A 15,711-nucleotide genomic window follows, 5' to 3' on the forward strand; every position below is an offset into this window, starting at 1 on the left:
CGTTTCTTTTTCAGTTGAAATATGTTCGTTGATGGTAACTTGCATGGGCTGTTCAGACGGGAGGACCAGTGAAGTATTTATAAAATAAGTGACGTTCACAAAAGAGTGCAGGAAGAAGCTAAAAGCAGTCTACATGTGTACCTCAGCAAATGAATCACTTTTCTGCAATGCATTCCATTACTTTTTAATGTCATACACCTGAACAGTACATAGAGAAATACCTAGGGTTGGGGTAGTTTTATTGCCCATTTATATCCACACACTCTTGCACAACTAAGAGTGTGTGGACAGAAATATGTGTCAATCTCCAGAGCTGCTGTATTTCTTAGTTCTGTAAGTAAGACATTTCCTGTTTCACAGCTGTTGCTCGAGTTTTAATGTCTTTTATTTTCTATAAATGAACCATTTTAAATCACAGTGGAAAAATTGCCAACATAAGTGCTGCTGTGCACTCTACAAGATATAATATATTCAACAGATTTCTTCCCTTCTTCCAGTTTTACAAGTAGAAACTAGGCCATGTCAACAGTTTCAGCTTGTTGAATTGGCAGAAGTAAGTGGATTTTTTTTGTCAGCTCACTTATTTACAGTATGTTGTCACTGGTAGGCATGCCTAGAAATCAAGGTGTATAGTTATGTTACTGTGTCACTGGTAAATCACACCAGCAATGGGCAGGTTTGGTTTTTGAAACATCACCAAAATATGCCCTTTCAAATAAATGATTGTTAGAGAAAATTTTTGCCCTGTGATTAACAGCTTGTTATACTTGTATGTATACAGCAGTGGTGCACTTGTATTTATTGTCATTAAAAACTTTTATTTAAATCATATGAACTAAAGAGAAATATAAATTATGTTGTGTTAGACATTTGTTTTAAAAGTGACGATTGTATTTTTTATGTTAGGCTTTTCCAAATGTTTCCAATCAACTGCAGGTCCAAGTCTACGTTGCTGTCAAATTAGAGTCCCATTGCTGGATTCAGCTTTACTCTCTTCTTTCTCATGAAAAATATGAGTGTTTGTAACAAATCTCTGCCATTGCACCATTATTTAAATGGGGCATGCCATCACAATCAGAAAAGCTTTACCCCATCGAACACTGAACCTGTTTAAAAAACTGTGATGAGCAACAAACCTCCCTGCTCTTGAAGTAGAATTCCCCCCTCCCCATGTGTCAGATGTGCCTTACTAGTTTGCATTCTTTGTAACTAAATCAAAGGATTTTAGGTTTTAAGTATCACTTTAGATACTTGAATGCAATTCTCTGAATTTATATTCTAATCTATACTAAAGGTGGGCTCTATTGTTAAGAATGCTGCCATGCACACTAAAAGCTCAAAAAATTATACGCTTAGTGGCCACTGAGTGTATGTTTGTGGTCTTCTGCTGCGGTAGCCCATCTGCTTCAGGATTCATCGTGCCGTGCATTCAGAGATGTTCTTCTGCATGTCACCGTTGTAATGTATGGTTATTTGCGGCCTTCCTGTCATTTTGAACTAGTCTGGCCATTCTCCTTTGAACTTTCTCATTAACAAGGTGTTTTCGCTCACTGAATATTTTTAAAAAATATTTTATGCATCATTTCTCTGTAAACAATGAAGTCTGTTATGCATGAAAATCCCAGGAGATTGGCAGTTTCTCATATACTCAATCCTCCCCATCTGACACCATTAATCATTCCATGGTCGAGGTCACTTAGATAACATTCCTTCCCCATTCTGATGTTTGGTCTGAACAATAACTGAACCTCTTGACCATGTCTGGGTGCTTTTATGCTTTAAGTTGTTGCCACATGAATGGCTGATTAGATATTTGCATTAACAAGCAGATGTGCAGGCGTACCTAATAAAATAGCCACTGAGTGCAGATTTCCTCTCCTAAGAGGACGTAATGCTGCTTCAAATTGGAGCAGGAGGGCTATCTCAGGATCTTGTTACAAGTGTGTATCTCTCTATTAACATTACAAAGCAGATTAGAGATGTAGTCAAGGAGAAGCAGGTCCTTGGACCAGCCACTGACCAATGTTAATTCCATTTTATTCTTCCCATATTTGCAATCCATCATTCCCCCTACCAACCAGCCAGATCACTCATCTACAGACAAGGCATATGGCCAATTACCCTGCTAACCTGCACATATTTAGGACATGGAAGGAAAGTAGAGCACCTAGAGGGAGCCCACATGATCACTTCTGATCCCGCGAAGTTAAAATTTAACTGGGACTGTGAGGCAGCAGCTTTACCAGCTGTGCCAATGTGTTGTCTATTATTGGGCCTTCCTAATTATGGAAGCTTGCTATGTGCACATTGGCTGCCATATTTCCAACATTTCTGCAATATCTGCACTTCAAAAAGTACTTTGCTGGCTGTAATGTGATTGGAAAGGGAAATGGGTGTATTCATTTTCAATCTTGGTATTATGTGCTGATAGTTTCTTCCTATCATTGAGGTTTCCTGGCCAATTTATCATCTGATAATCCAGCCAAAGCATGACATTTAACTGGAAAGTTCAGCCATGGTCTTGCATAGTTCCATTCTTGCAAGTCAACACACATTGAATTCCAAGACACAACTGGGTACTCAACAGAAGTCTAATTTCTGTCATGCAGGAATTGACCTGAAAACAGGCACAGATTTTCATTGTGTTAGAATGTGGCTATCTATGTACCTGTGTTGGCTCCTGTACTGTATAGCCTACAGTATAATAAGGGACTACTTTATGTTTTAGTAACATGTCGCTAAATGCACTATTAGGCGCATATTGAGCATGCGTTATTTGGCACGTATTGATAGGTATGTGTGTGTGTGTGTTCAGAGTTCAGTTTCTGCCAGTAAAGAACCATGAAGCTTAGCTCCATCTCCAGCATTTTTATTGATAGCATTGTTGTGTAACCAGGCCACAAACACAACAAATTGGCGACAAGGTTAATGAACCTACATCTTATCGAAACGCTGTGTTTTAGTTGATAACACAACTAAAACTCAGAGAAAGAGTGCAAGGAATGAGCCAAGGAGCGGGAGAAGGAGGCAGAGCAAGGCTGTGAGTCCAAAAGGAAGTGGGAGCACAGCTGGGGTCGGGAACATTGGGAGACCAAGAGACACAGTTGGAGCCACAGTACGTCCAGGCGAGACCACAGCTGGCACTGACCCCCAGGGGCTGAGGGTCTGCCTGCCCCAGAAGGAAGATAAAAAGGAGCGACCCACACACATCTAGACAGAGTGTGCTTGTGGCACTAGCAGAAAGATCACGTGAGTCAAAAAGAAAAAAGGGGGAGAATGGGGCTAAATTAACATAACAAAGATGGTGATGATTGGAACCATTACAGCATTTGACAGTGGCATTGAAGACTGGGACTTACATTGAAAGAGTGGAGTTATATTGTGAGGCTAATGGTATTAAGGAAGAAAAGAAAACCAGCATCTTACTCAGTATTATGGGAGAAAAACCATATGACCTGCTATGGAGCTCGTTAACCCCTGAAAAGCCAGCTGAGAAAACGTTCAAGCAAATAGTAGACACTCTCCAATAGCATTTAAACCCCAGACCACTGGTCATTGCTGAAAGATTTAAATTCCACAAACAGAATCAGAGCAAAAATGCAAGTGTTTCTGAATATTGTGCTGAATTGTGCAAATTATCAGAATATTGTCAATTTGGAGCTGCTCTATCGGACGCATTGAGGGACAGGTTAGTGTGTGGCATGCACTATGAAACCACACAGAAGAAGCTTCTGTGTGAAACAGACTTTACATTCAAGAAAGCGCTAACCATTGCAATATCAACGGAAACAGCGGCACGGGATGTTTCCGAGATACAACAAGAATCTCTGGAATATACCACAAATAAAATCTCACTGAACAGAAATGAAGGAAAGAAATGTTACCGTTGTGGGAGCAGGTCACATGACCCTGATGACTGTTGGTTTAAAGACAAAGAATGCAGAAACTGAGGCAGACAGGGCCACATTGGCAGAGTATGCAAAGCTAGTCAACAGCAGAAAAAGAGCAAAATAGAGAGAAACAAGAAACCCCAGAAAGGAAAATACAACAAGGTACACAAAATGAAAGAAGGCAGTTCTGATGAAAGCAGTTCCAATAAGAACGACTCCGACGAAAGTGAATTGTCTTGTCGGCAGCTTCACAGTGTAGAAGTGACAGGTGATCAAAGAGCAATATGGATCACTCCACAAGTGGCAGGCGTGAGACTGAAAATAGAGTTGGACACAGGCTCAGCTTTAACAATGATCACTCTACATGACTACAAATGACTGTTTTCTCACATACCTCTGAAACGAACTAAACTACTGCTAAAGACTTACACAGGACAGAGAGTGCATCCCAAAGGTAAAATTAAAGTGACAGTGACCTACAGAGACAAAACACGGCAGCTGAACCTCTATGTACTGAAAAATGGAGGACCACCATTGCTGAGACGTGAATGGCTCAGGAAAATCCAGTTGGATTGGCACACCATCAAGGCACTAGATGTGTCAACTAAGGAGGGCAGCTCAGTGGGGAAGATGTCCGCTGCTCTACTCTCACCCATTGTCGACTATTACAATGATGAAGAGAAGCTAGACAGCTTCGACGATGAGGACGAACGCAGTATCTGTGGCCTCGACTTGGTTGAAGGTACAGAGGATGCAAGGGAGACAGGTATTGCCAATTAGCAGGATGATGGAGACTACCTGGAAGTAAAAGAGCAGATGTACCAGGAGAAATTGACATCTCTCAAAAGACAGCTACAGCAGTTACAGGAAGACACTTTGCAGGAGTATCAGGAAAGGATGAAGAAAGTAGATCAACAATACAAGGAAAGAATACGCAATGCAGAGCTTTTTCTGCAACTGGAGACAGGACAAGTGGAAAGGAATTATATTAAAGAGAAGAAAGCAGCAGTGAAGGAATTTGAAGATAAAAAGATTGAGTTAGGAGAAAAGAAAGATGATTGAAAATGAGAGGCTAACAACAGAACTCACAGGAGATTCTATGGAGATAACGCCAATAATGACAAGGAAACTAAGGAGGAGACCTAATGACCCTGTTCCAATTACAGACAAAAGACGAAAACCTGCACCTGCGCAGTTAAATTACTTGTTAACAGATGAACAGATAATGGAAGATCTGCGATCTCTCAATAAGCTTAAATCTCCGAAAAGACCAGCATCTCCATCTTCTCCTGAGCACCTTCCCAGCACTCCTGCTGAATCACCAGCACAAAGATATGAAGCACGAATAGAAGTTGGAAAGTTATATTACGATAAGAGATGGTATCATAAAGGTCAGGCTATCTATTTGGAATCTAAGGAGAATATGAAGATTGGCTGTGTAATTAGCTCAGTTGGAACAAATGAAATATGGGTAAGGAAGACAAGTGATAGCACAAAGATGCGTATATATCTAGGACAGCTGCACAGAGGAGTCTTCATTATATGGAGGCGATCTGCTGCCTAGACCTCTTTGCAAGTTGGAGGCACACATCTTCTTAACTCCCTATGCTCAGAGGTCAACTTTTCATGACTTTTATATGGAAATCTGTATTAAAACAAACAAGTTATTGACAGACGTTACCCAGAGAGGCAGAGAAGACCCCCTCAGAGACTTGAGTTATAAATGGGACTTAGACCACAAGTAAAAAAAGGGCTAGTTATAATTTGATACTATTATGTTACTTTGTTATAATTTGATATTATTATGTTACTTTGTTATAATTTGATATTAAGTTACTAAGTAAACAAATGGTAGGCATTTGTATGTTAAGGGTAAATATATTTGTTTAACATAGTGCCCCAGTTTAAAAAAAGTTGATACGCTATTAAAAGAAAAGGGGAGGAGTGTACTGTATAGCCTACAGTATAATAAGGGACTACTTTATGTTTTACTAACACGTTGTTGAATGCACTATTAGTCACGTATTGGTCTGTACGTGTGTGTTAAAAGTTCGGATTCTGCCAGTAAAGAACCATGAAACTTAGCTCCCGTCTCCAGCGTTTTATTAATAGCTTTGTTGTGTAGCCAGGCCGCATACACAATAGCTCCCTTGGGTATTCATGTTTTATGTGAATATTGCAACAAAGTGTCTTTCATCTCATCATCTGCGGGCTCAACCATGTCAGATTTATGCCAAAAACACAAGCGATTCTGCAGACGGCTGGAAATCCGGAGCCACATGCACAAAATGATGGAGGAACTCAGTATCTCTGGAAATGAATAAACACTCGATGTTTCAGGCCGAGACTCTTCATCAGGACCAAAATTTATTTGGATTACTTGAAATTTGACAGCACTGAAACAGGCCATTCAGCTCAGCTGGTTCATGCTAATGTTTATTCTCCATATGAACCTTCTCCCACCCTCTCATCTCACACGACTGAAATATCCATCTCTTCTTTAACGATCATGTACATCTTTACCTTCTCTTAAACATATCATACTCAGAACACTCTGCTTATTGAACAACCATAGATGAAGTATTTTTCTGCCATACTTTATCCAAATTTAGAAGCCTGTTTCCTGTTCTGTTAAGAAAATCAGATGCAGGAATATACCAACACTGCTGCATTACAATGCATTGAAGGAGTGAATGGAACTATAGTTGTGTGGCACTCTGCAATATACAGCACAGTGCAGCAGTACACTGTACTGTAGTAGCTAACCAATCTGCAGTAGTCCAACACACTAGTTGCAAGCATCGTTGTATTAGGACACTACACTACAGTAGTACTTGCCACGTATTAATGCAACCGACTGCCCTAGTGTACCTATTACCACAGTGCAATAGCTTAACATCATACTGTAGCAAAACCCATTTGCAAAAAAATTACCCTGCAACACTGCACCAAAGTGCATTAGTACACTTATTGCTGTAATGCACCCATAGTACACAATACTGCAACTTTACAACATACTGCAGTAGTACATCACAATGTAATAACTCCACACTGCTGCATTACACTATATTTCACCAGATTGCAACAGTACATCATCCTGCATCAATGCACTATCTTCAATGGTCCACCACTCTCATACACCACATTTCTGTAGCAGTACATCACCTTGCCACACCTAAAAAGATAATGCACTTGCAATGGCTAACAGCAGCCTTGTAAAACCCTGTAACAAGGGAGGAATGGAACATCTGGTGGATGGTTCTTTCACCAGACTTTGAGGTGTGTGAAGGTTGGGAGTAGAAAATTTTGGTGCTGTTAAATATCGTGAAAGAAGGAGGATTTTTTTTGAGAAGTGTAACATAAATGAGCAAAGCTCAGACGTGCAGAGGAGCAATAAAAGAAATTGTAACTGGGTAGTGATATCTCTACTTTATTATTGGATTCTGAAGCAATTCCTATTAGTGTCCTTAAGTTGTAGACTATGCTGTCAAATCTGAGAAATGTTGCTAAAGGAGTAGAGAAGAGTAAGAGAAAGGAAGTATGGTAAAAAATAGAGAGCCATGTTTGCTATTGAACTTTTGGTGGACAATGTTAATTATGTGCATTGGAGTTATTGGCTCTCAATTGCCAAATCTTGGTTGCGATTTCATGTCCGCACTCTCCAGCTAGGGGAATCAGTTTCTTCAGAAAATTATTTATATCAATGAAACAACTCTCATCCTTGTAAACATTAAGTATTGTGGTAATCACCCTATTCCTACTGTACAGCTTAAATAACAACTTGCATTTATATGGTGTTTTCATAAAGCAATACATTTAAGAACAGTTCCATAGGAGTAATATGACCGTTAGACCATCAGTCATTGGAACTGCATTTGGCAACTTTGCCCATTGAGTCCGCTGCATCATTCAATCATAGCTTATTGCTCATTTTCCCTCTCAACTCCATTCTCTTACCTTCTCCCTGTAACTTTTGATGCCCTTCCTAATCAAAGACCTATTGTTATGTTTTGTAACTCCCAAACATAAAACTAATTGTAAGAAAAAGATGGGAGCCTAAGAGAACGTGTCTTGGTTCATTTTTACCTTAAATGAGGCATGCGCATATGACATGGTGGCGTGATAACATATGCCATTCACTTACTTTTACTTATAACCCGAAATGAACAAAGAATGCTTAATCAAACGATATTTACAATATTTCTCCAGTATTACTGAAAGATTAAATACACAACACTCCTCCCTGTGTAGTTATGAACTCCGTTCAATATTGAATGCATCTAAACATATATATTATACTATACCATATAATATAACCACGCTATAGACATCTACAGAAAAGTAAATTTTATATTGTCCCATTTTGGCCTAAAGATTTAATCACTGTGGAAGGTTGGAGGTTTTCTTACTCTTGTGAGATAATATTTTTCCTGATAAGGGGGATCATTCTGCTCGGTAGATGAGACTTATGGTTATTGAGCAATCTCACGTTCTGGGGCCCCTTCCATGGTGGTTGTAGAAGTTGATTCTGCGATTGCAGGAAGTTGTTCTAGACACCTTTCTTCTCCTTTTTCCAAGATGCTCCATCAGCATTTCCAAGATTAGTTGTAAGCTTGAATTCAATCTTGTAATTTTGTCCTCCAAGAAGCAGAGCTGCTGCTGTTAGCGGAACACCCTTCTGTGTATTGGAAATGGATACTAGGGGCTGGTGATCAGTAACAAGGGTAAACTCTCCTGTACGTGTACTGGCTGAACTGTTTTACAACCCAAACCAGACTCAAGGCCTCTCTATCAATCCGTGTGTAACGGAATGTGATGCGGAGGGACATTCACTCCCATCACTCATAACATGTGACATGACGTCACCTGCACCATAAGGCGAGGTGTCACAGGCAAGCTTCACTAGACAATGTGGTTCATAGTGTGTGAGGGCAGTGCCTGTCGTTGCCATTTCCTTTACCTTTCGGAAAGCCACTTGACATTACTTCGTCCAATGCCATTTCTTCCAATCTGTAGTAATGCGTTTAAGGAGTGGAGCAGAATAACTGGTTTTGGCAGGAACCTTTGGCAGTAATCGACAAAACTTAAAAAGGACTGCACTGTGACATAGCCATTGGCCTTGGGGCATCCACCACTGCTCGAATTTTCTCAGGTCACTTGTGTAAATCTTGTGCATCAATGGTGTGACCACAGTAAGTGATGCTGGTTCAAAGAATTCAAACTTCGTTGCATCATGCTCTTGGACCATAATCTTCTAATAACTTCTAACACTATCTTGAGATTTTGGAGAGATTTGTTGTCATCCTTACTGGTAACAATGATGACATCCAGGTAACACTGAGTACATGGACAGTCTTGCAGGTCCTGGACCATAGCTTTATGCCGAAATGCAGGTGCAGATGCTTCTCCAAAAATAAGCCTATTATAGTGATAAAGCCCTTTGTGAGTGTTTATGGTGAGAAACACTTTGGACTCTTCTTCCATCTTCATCTATAGGAAGGCCTCATTTCAGTCCACTTTGTTGAAGTGTTATCCTCCAGAACAGTTTCTGAAGATATCCTCTATCTTTGGCGGAGGGTATTAATTTATTTTCAGTACTGAGTATATTGTGACCTTAAAATCACCACAGATCCTGACAGACCTATTCTTTTTGGTTATTGTAACCCTTTCATTGTCCTTGGGCACCACTCAGCCTTGGGAAGAATTCCTTCAGCCACCATGCAATCTGGTTACTTTATTACAGATGGAATAAGAATCCAGACTGGCCTTGCCAAACTTGGGTGCGGCATTTTCATTTAACACTAGATTACCCTTAATATGTTCACGTTTACCAATGCCATCCTTGAACACTCTTGTGGCATCATTCAATACATTTCTTAATTCTTTTTTAGTTGACTCTATTACAGGGGACATGGCAAACAAATGGTAGATGGATCTCCAATCAAGTTGTAGTTGTCTTAGCCAGTCGTGCCTCCACAAAGTTGGCCCTCCTGTTGTTACCACATACAAGCCCAATATGGTTTGTTGGCTGTTGTATTTCAGGCTTACGAATGTCATACCCATAGGAGATATCTTTTCTCCCGTGTGAGTTCTTAGTTGGATATCTGCAGGCTTCGGTTCAATATCTTTGAACTGCCATTCAAACTCATTTTGTGGAATGACTGAAAGACCCAAGCCAGTGTTCAATTCCATTTTAATTAATTTGCCGTTCACTTCTGGTGTAAACAATATTGCTTGTCTGTTGATAGTTTTCACATTGTAAATCTCAAGGCTATCAAGTCCTGTGTCACTCTCATCATTTTCAGATTTTTCATCAACAGGATGCAGATTCATACTCTTTTTAAATCTGCAACTTGACTTTGTCTCTTTATCTCTTCCCTGTGCAGTCCATCTATTTTTGTCTGACCGATATGTTCTTTGTATGTGTTCTACTTTGCTGCATTTTCTGCAAGTTTCACCTTTAAACCTTCATTGGGCTAATGTATATGAGCCCCTGCCACATTGATAACACAATTTGTTCGGCCAAGCCGGTTTCTGTTTAGACATTACAATTTTCTTCATACTCCCTTTTCATTTCTGACTGCAACTCAATTGCGTCTCTGTATGCTATTTCCATTGATACAGCTATTTCAACTGCTCTTTTAAATGTGAGTTGTGCTTCAATTAGGATCCATTTTGGAATGTTTTCTTGTAAAATTCTACAAACTGAACGATCTCTCAGGGCATCTTTAAGCCCATCACTAAAGAGAATGCTCAGGCAACTCTTCAGTTTAGCCACATTCAATGAAATGAACACCTGTTCCTTCTGATTTGGCTTATGAAACCTAAAGCACTCTACAATCAATAATGGCTTTGCCTCTAAAGGTTCCTGCATTAGAATCAGAATCAGAATCAGGTTTAGTATACTGGTATATGTCGTGAAACTTATTGTCTTTGCAGCAGCAGTACAATGCAATACATAATAACAGAAGAAGATGTGAGTTACAGATAGATAGATAGATACTTTATTCATCCCCATGGGGAAATTCAACCTTTTTTCCAATGTCCCATACACTTGTTGTAGCAAAACTAATTACATACAATACTTAACTCAGTAAAAAATATGATATGCATCTAAATCACTATCTCAAAAAGCATTAATAATAGCTTTAAAAAAAGTTCTTAAGTCCTGGCGGTAGAATTGTAAAGCCTAATGGCATTGGGGAGTATTGACCTCTTCATCCTGTCTGAGGAGCATTGCATCGATAGTAACCTGTCGCTGAAACTGCTTCTCTGTCTCTGGATGGTGCTATGTAGAGGATGTTCAGGGTTTTCCATAATTGACCGTAGCCTACTCAGCGCCCTTCGCTCAGCTACCGATGTTAAACTCTCCATTCCTTTGCCCACGACAGAGCCCGCCTTCCTTACCAGCTTATTAAGACGTGAGGCGTCCCTCTTCTTAATGCTTCCTCCCCAACACGCCACCACAAAGAAGAGGGCGCTCTCCACAACTGACCTATAGAACATCTTCAGCATCTCACTACAGACATTGAATGACGCCAACCTTCTAAGGAAGTACAGTCGACTCTGTGCCTTCCTGCACAAGGCATCTGTGTTGGCAGTCCAGTCTATCTTCTCGTCTAACTGTACTCCCAGATACTTGTAGGTCTTAACCTGCTCCACACATTCTCCATTAATGATCACTGGCTCCATATGAGGCCTAGATCTCCTAAAGTCCACCACCATCTCCTTGGTCTTGGTGATATTGAGACGCAGGTAGTTTGAGTTGCACCATATCACAAAGTCCTGTATCAGTTTCCTATACTCCTCCTCCTGTCCATTCCTGACGCACCCCACTATGGCCGTGTCATCAGCAAACTTCTGCACATGGCAGTATGTAGATACATATATTTTAAATAAGTAGTGCAAAAATAGAAATAAAAAAGCAGTGAGGTAGTGTTCGTGGGTTCAATGTGCATTCAGAAATCAGACGGCAGAGGGGAAAATGCTGTTTCTGAATCACTGAGTGTGTGCCTTCACATTTCTGTCCCTCCTGATGGTAGCAATGAGAACAAAGCAAGTCGTGGGTGATGGGGATCCTTAGTGACGGGTGCTAGCGTTTTGAGGCATTGCTTCTTGAAGGTGTCCTGGATATTACAAAGGCTAGTGCCCATGATGGGCATGATGGAGCTGACTAAGTTTACAACTCTCTATAGCTTATTTTGATCCTGTGCACTAGCCCTCAACAACCTTCCCACCCCCCATGTACCAGATGGTGATGTAGCCAGTTAGAATGCTCTCCACGATACACCTGTAGAAATCTGTAAGTGTCTTTGGTGACGTACCAGGTCTCCTCAAGCTGCTAACGAAATATAGCCACTGTTGTGCCTTCTTTATCGCTCCATCGATATGTTGACCCCTGACAGATCCTCAGAGATATTGACACCCAGGAACTTAAAGTTGCTCTTTCCACTTCTAATCCCTTTATTAGGACTTGTGTGCATTCCTTTGTCTCACCCTTTCTGAAGTCCACAATTATTTTTTTGGGTCTTACTGATGTTGAATGCAAGGTTGTTGCTGCGATAACACTGAACCAGCTGATATATCTTGCTCCTGTATGCCTTCTCGTCACTATCTGAAATTCTGTCAACAATAGTAGTATCATTAGCAAACATTGCCTAGCCACATAGTCATGGGTGAAGAGAGAGTAAAGTTACTTACACAATATCAGCAAAGCTCATTTCAGATGGTTTGGTTGGAGCTGTTAAACTTCTAAGCAAACTGTATGCCTTAAATCCAATGCACTCAGCAAAATTACTACTTGCTTTTCATTGGCTCTTTCATTTGCTTCAAAATACTGCTCAATTTGTTCAGTGTACAGTCATGTATTATATATGTATATTTTATTATATATGATCTCTTATGCAATCAAATGCCAGCATTTTCATATTTTTATAAATTTATGATCATTATCATCCAATACTCACTGTTTATGAACCTGTGAATTTAGTCAGTTTTCCACCTTTTTAAACTTGAATGTCATTCTTCTCTTGTGGAGAAAAAAACAGTGCTATAATTTTCTATTAACTCAGCCATTTCTTGCTGCTTTTTTAAATACTCGAATGTCTCCGTGCACTTGAACAGGTAGGTGGTCATCTTGGGTTCATTTGAAACTTTCTCATTGCCACTGTTAACCTTTGTAACTCCAAAACATAAAAGTAATTGCAACAAAATGACGGGAGCCCAGGAGAACATGTCTTACTTTCATTTTTACTTTAAGCGAGGCACATGCAAATGATGTGGTGGCATGATGACGTATGCCATTCACATACTTTTACATATAACCCTCAATGAACTATGTAAACAAAGAATGCTTAATCAAACAATATTTACAATATTACTCAAGTATTACTGAAATATTAAATATGCAACACCTATCAACCTCTGCTTTAAGTATTCCCAATAACTTAGCCTTGACAGCTGTCTGTGACAAAGAGTTCCATGGATTCATCACCCACTGGCTAAAGCAATTCCTCCTCATGTCTGTTCTAATGGGAAAATATTCTTTTCAGAGACTGTCCCCTCTCGCCCACTAATGGAAACACCCTCTCCATGTTTACTCTTTTTTGGCCTTTTAATATTCGATAGTTTTCAGTGAGATCCCACCCTCTCTCAGTCTTCTGTACTCCTGCAAGTACAGGCCCAGAGCCATCAAACACTTCTCTTACATTAACCCTTTCATTTTCAGGATCATTCTCGTAAATTTCCTCTGAATCCTCTCCAAAAACACAGAACATAATTTCTCAGATATGGGGACAAAACTGCTCACAATACTCCGAATGTGTTCTGCCCAGTGCCTTATAAAACCTTTTAAGGAAACCATGCTGACTTTGGCTTATTTTATCATGTGCCTCCAAATACCCCAAAATGTCGTCCTTTGTATTGGACATCTTGCCTACTGTTGAGGTCAGGCTAACTGGCCTATAGTTTCCTGTATTTTATTTCTCTGCCTCTTTGACAAATGGAGTGACATTTGCAATTTTCCAGTCCTCCGGAACCAATCCAAGATCTAGTGATTCATGAAAGATCATGACTAATGCATCCAAAATCTCTTCAGCTAGCTCTTTCAGAACCCTGGAGTGCAGTCCATCTGGTCCAGGTGGCTTTTCAACCATCACACCTTTCAGCATCCCTAGCATCTTCTCCTTATTAATAGCAATTACGCTCACTTCTGCCCCCTGACACTCTAGAATCACTGGTATGCTGTTGGTGTATTTCACATATTTGGTATGTCAGCAAAGACACTCTCAATTTTTTACAGATGTACCATGGAGAGCATTCTAACTGGCTGCATCACCATCTGGTATGGGGTGGAGGGCTACTGCGTGGGATCAAATTAAACTACAGAGAGTTGTAAACTTATCTCCTTCGTGGGCACTAGCCTCCATAGTAGCCAGGACATCTTCAAGAGCGATGCCTCAAAAAGGTGGCATCGATCTCCCAGGACATGCCCTCTTCTCATTGCTACCATCAGGGAGAAGATACAGAAGCCTAAAGGAACACTCTCAGTGATTCAGGACCAGCTTCTTTCCTTTGTCATCTGATTTCTGATTGGACATTGAACCCATGAACATATATATATGCGTAAGAGGAACTGGATAAACTGGGGCTTTTTTCTCTAGAATGTAGGATGCCTGGAGGTAATTTCATGGAAGTATGAAGGGCATAGATACGTTGAATTGTCGCAGTCTTTAGCCCAAGGTAGGGAATCTAAACCTAGAGGGCATAGGACAAAGGTGAGAGGGGAAATACCAAAATGGAAACTAAGGGACAACTTTTTCACATCGTGAATGGGTGGGTGTATAGAATGAGCAGCCAGAGAAAATAGTTGAGACAGACAGAAAAATGACTTTTGAAAGATATTTGGATAAGTATGTGAGAGGGATGTGGCCAAAGGTGGGAAAATGGGACTGGCTCAGTAGCCCAACTTGATCAGCATGGACAAGCTGGGTCAAAGAACCTGTTTTCGTGATGTATAATTTATGAATCTGGAGATATATTTTTTAAGAAGGGTCTTAAAGGCAGAAAAAAAAATTGGGGTAAGGGAGGAATTCCAGTGGCAGCTGAAGGATGATTAACAATGGGGAGGAATTAAAGGTGGAATGTTCAAAAGGTCAAAGTTGAAGTTCCACAGGGATATATGAAGCTTGAATGCCTGAAAAAATATTACAACAGTGGGAAAAAGCAAGATTGAATAGAGACTTGAAAATAGAGATTGACTGTTGCTGTGGAACACTACTGGTCACAGGCCTATTCTTTCTTTCAAACCAGCCTGGGTATACTGTTGTTTATCATATGTATTTATGACTTGGATGAGAAGGTAAGTGATACGATCAATAAGTTTGTGGATGACACCAAAAATAGGTGGTGTGGTAGTTGCTGAAGAAGATTATCTGAGGCTACAGGAGGATTTGGATCAACTGGAAAAGTGACAAGGGAATGGCAGAGGGAGTTTAACTCGGAGATGTGTGAACTGATGCATTTTGGGAAATTAAACCATGGCAGGATTACACAGTAAATGGCAGGGTCCTGGGAGTACTCCAGAATGGAGACACATAGAAGTATATATCCCCCATTCCCAAGAAGAGGCAGTCTAGGTAGACAAGATAATGAAGAAGGCTTATGTCACACGTGTCTTCATTAGACAGGCAGTTGGGACAACATATTACAACTCTATAAGACCTTGGTGAGAATATTGTACGTAGTTTTGGTCACCATAGGAAAGATGTGAGTCAGCTAGAGAGGGTGCAGAAAAGATTTGCATTGGTATTTCTGCTTCCTG

At 40.3% G+C, this 15,711-nt stretch overlaps 1 pseudogene; it reads left to right on the forward strand.

Annotated features, from left to right (window-relative positions):
- The first annotated feature begins 3,463 nt into the window (after window positions 1-3,463).
- Window positions 3,464-5,851, forward strand: LOC140728731 (sin3 histone deacetylase corepressor complex component SDS3 pseudogene; annotated as a pseudogene).
- The last annotated feature ends 9,860 nt before the right edge of the window (window positions 5,852-15,711 follow it).

Source organism: Hemitrygon akajei, chromosome 6, assembly GCF_048418815.1.
Source record: "Hemitrygon akajei chromosome 6, sHemAka1.3, whole genome shotgun sequence".
Taxonomy (NCBI): domain Eukaryota; kingdom Metazoa; phylum Chordata; class Chondrichthyes; order Myliobatiformes; family Dasyatidae; genus Hemitrygon; species Hemitrygon akajei.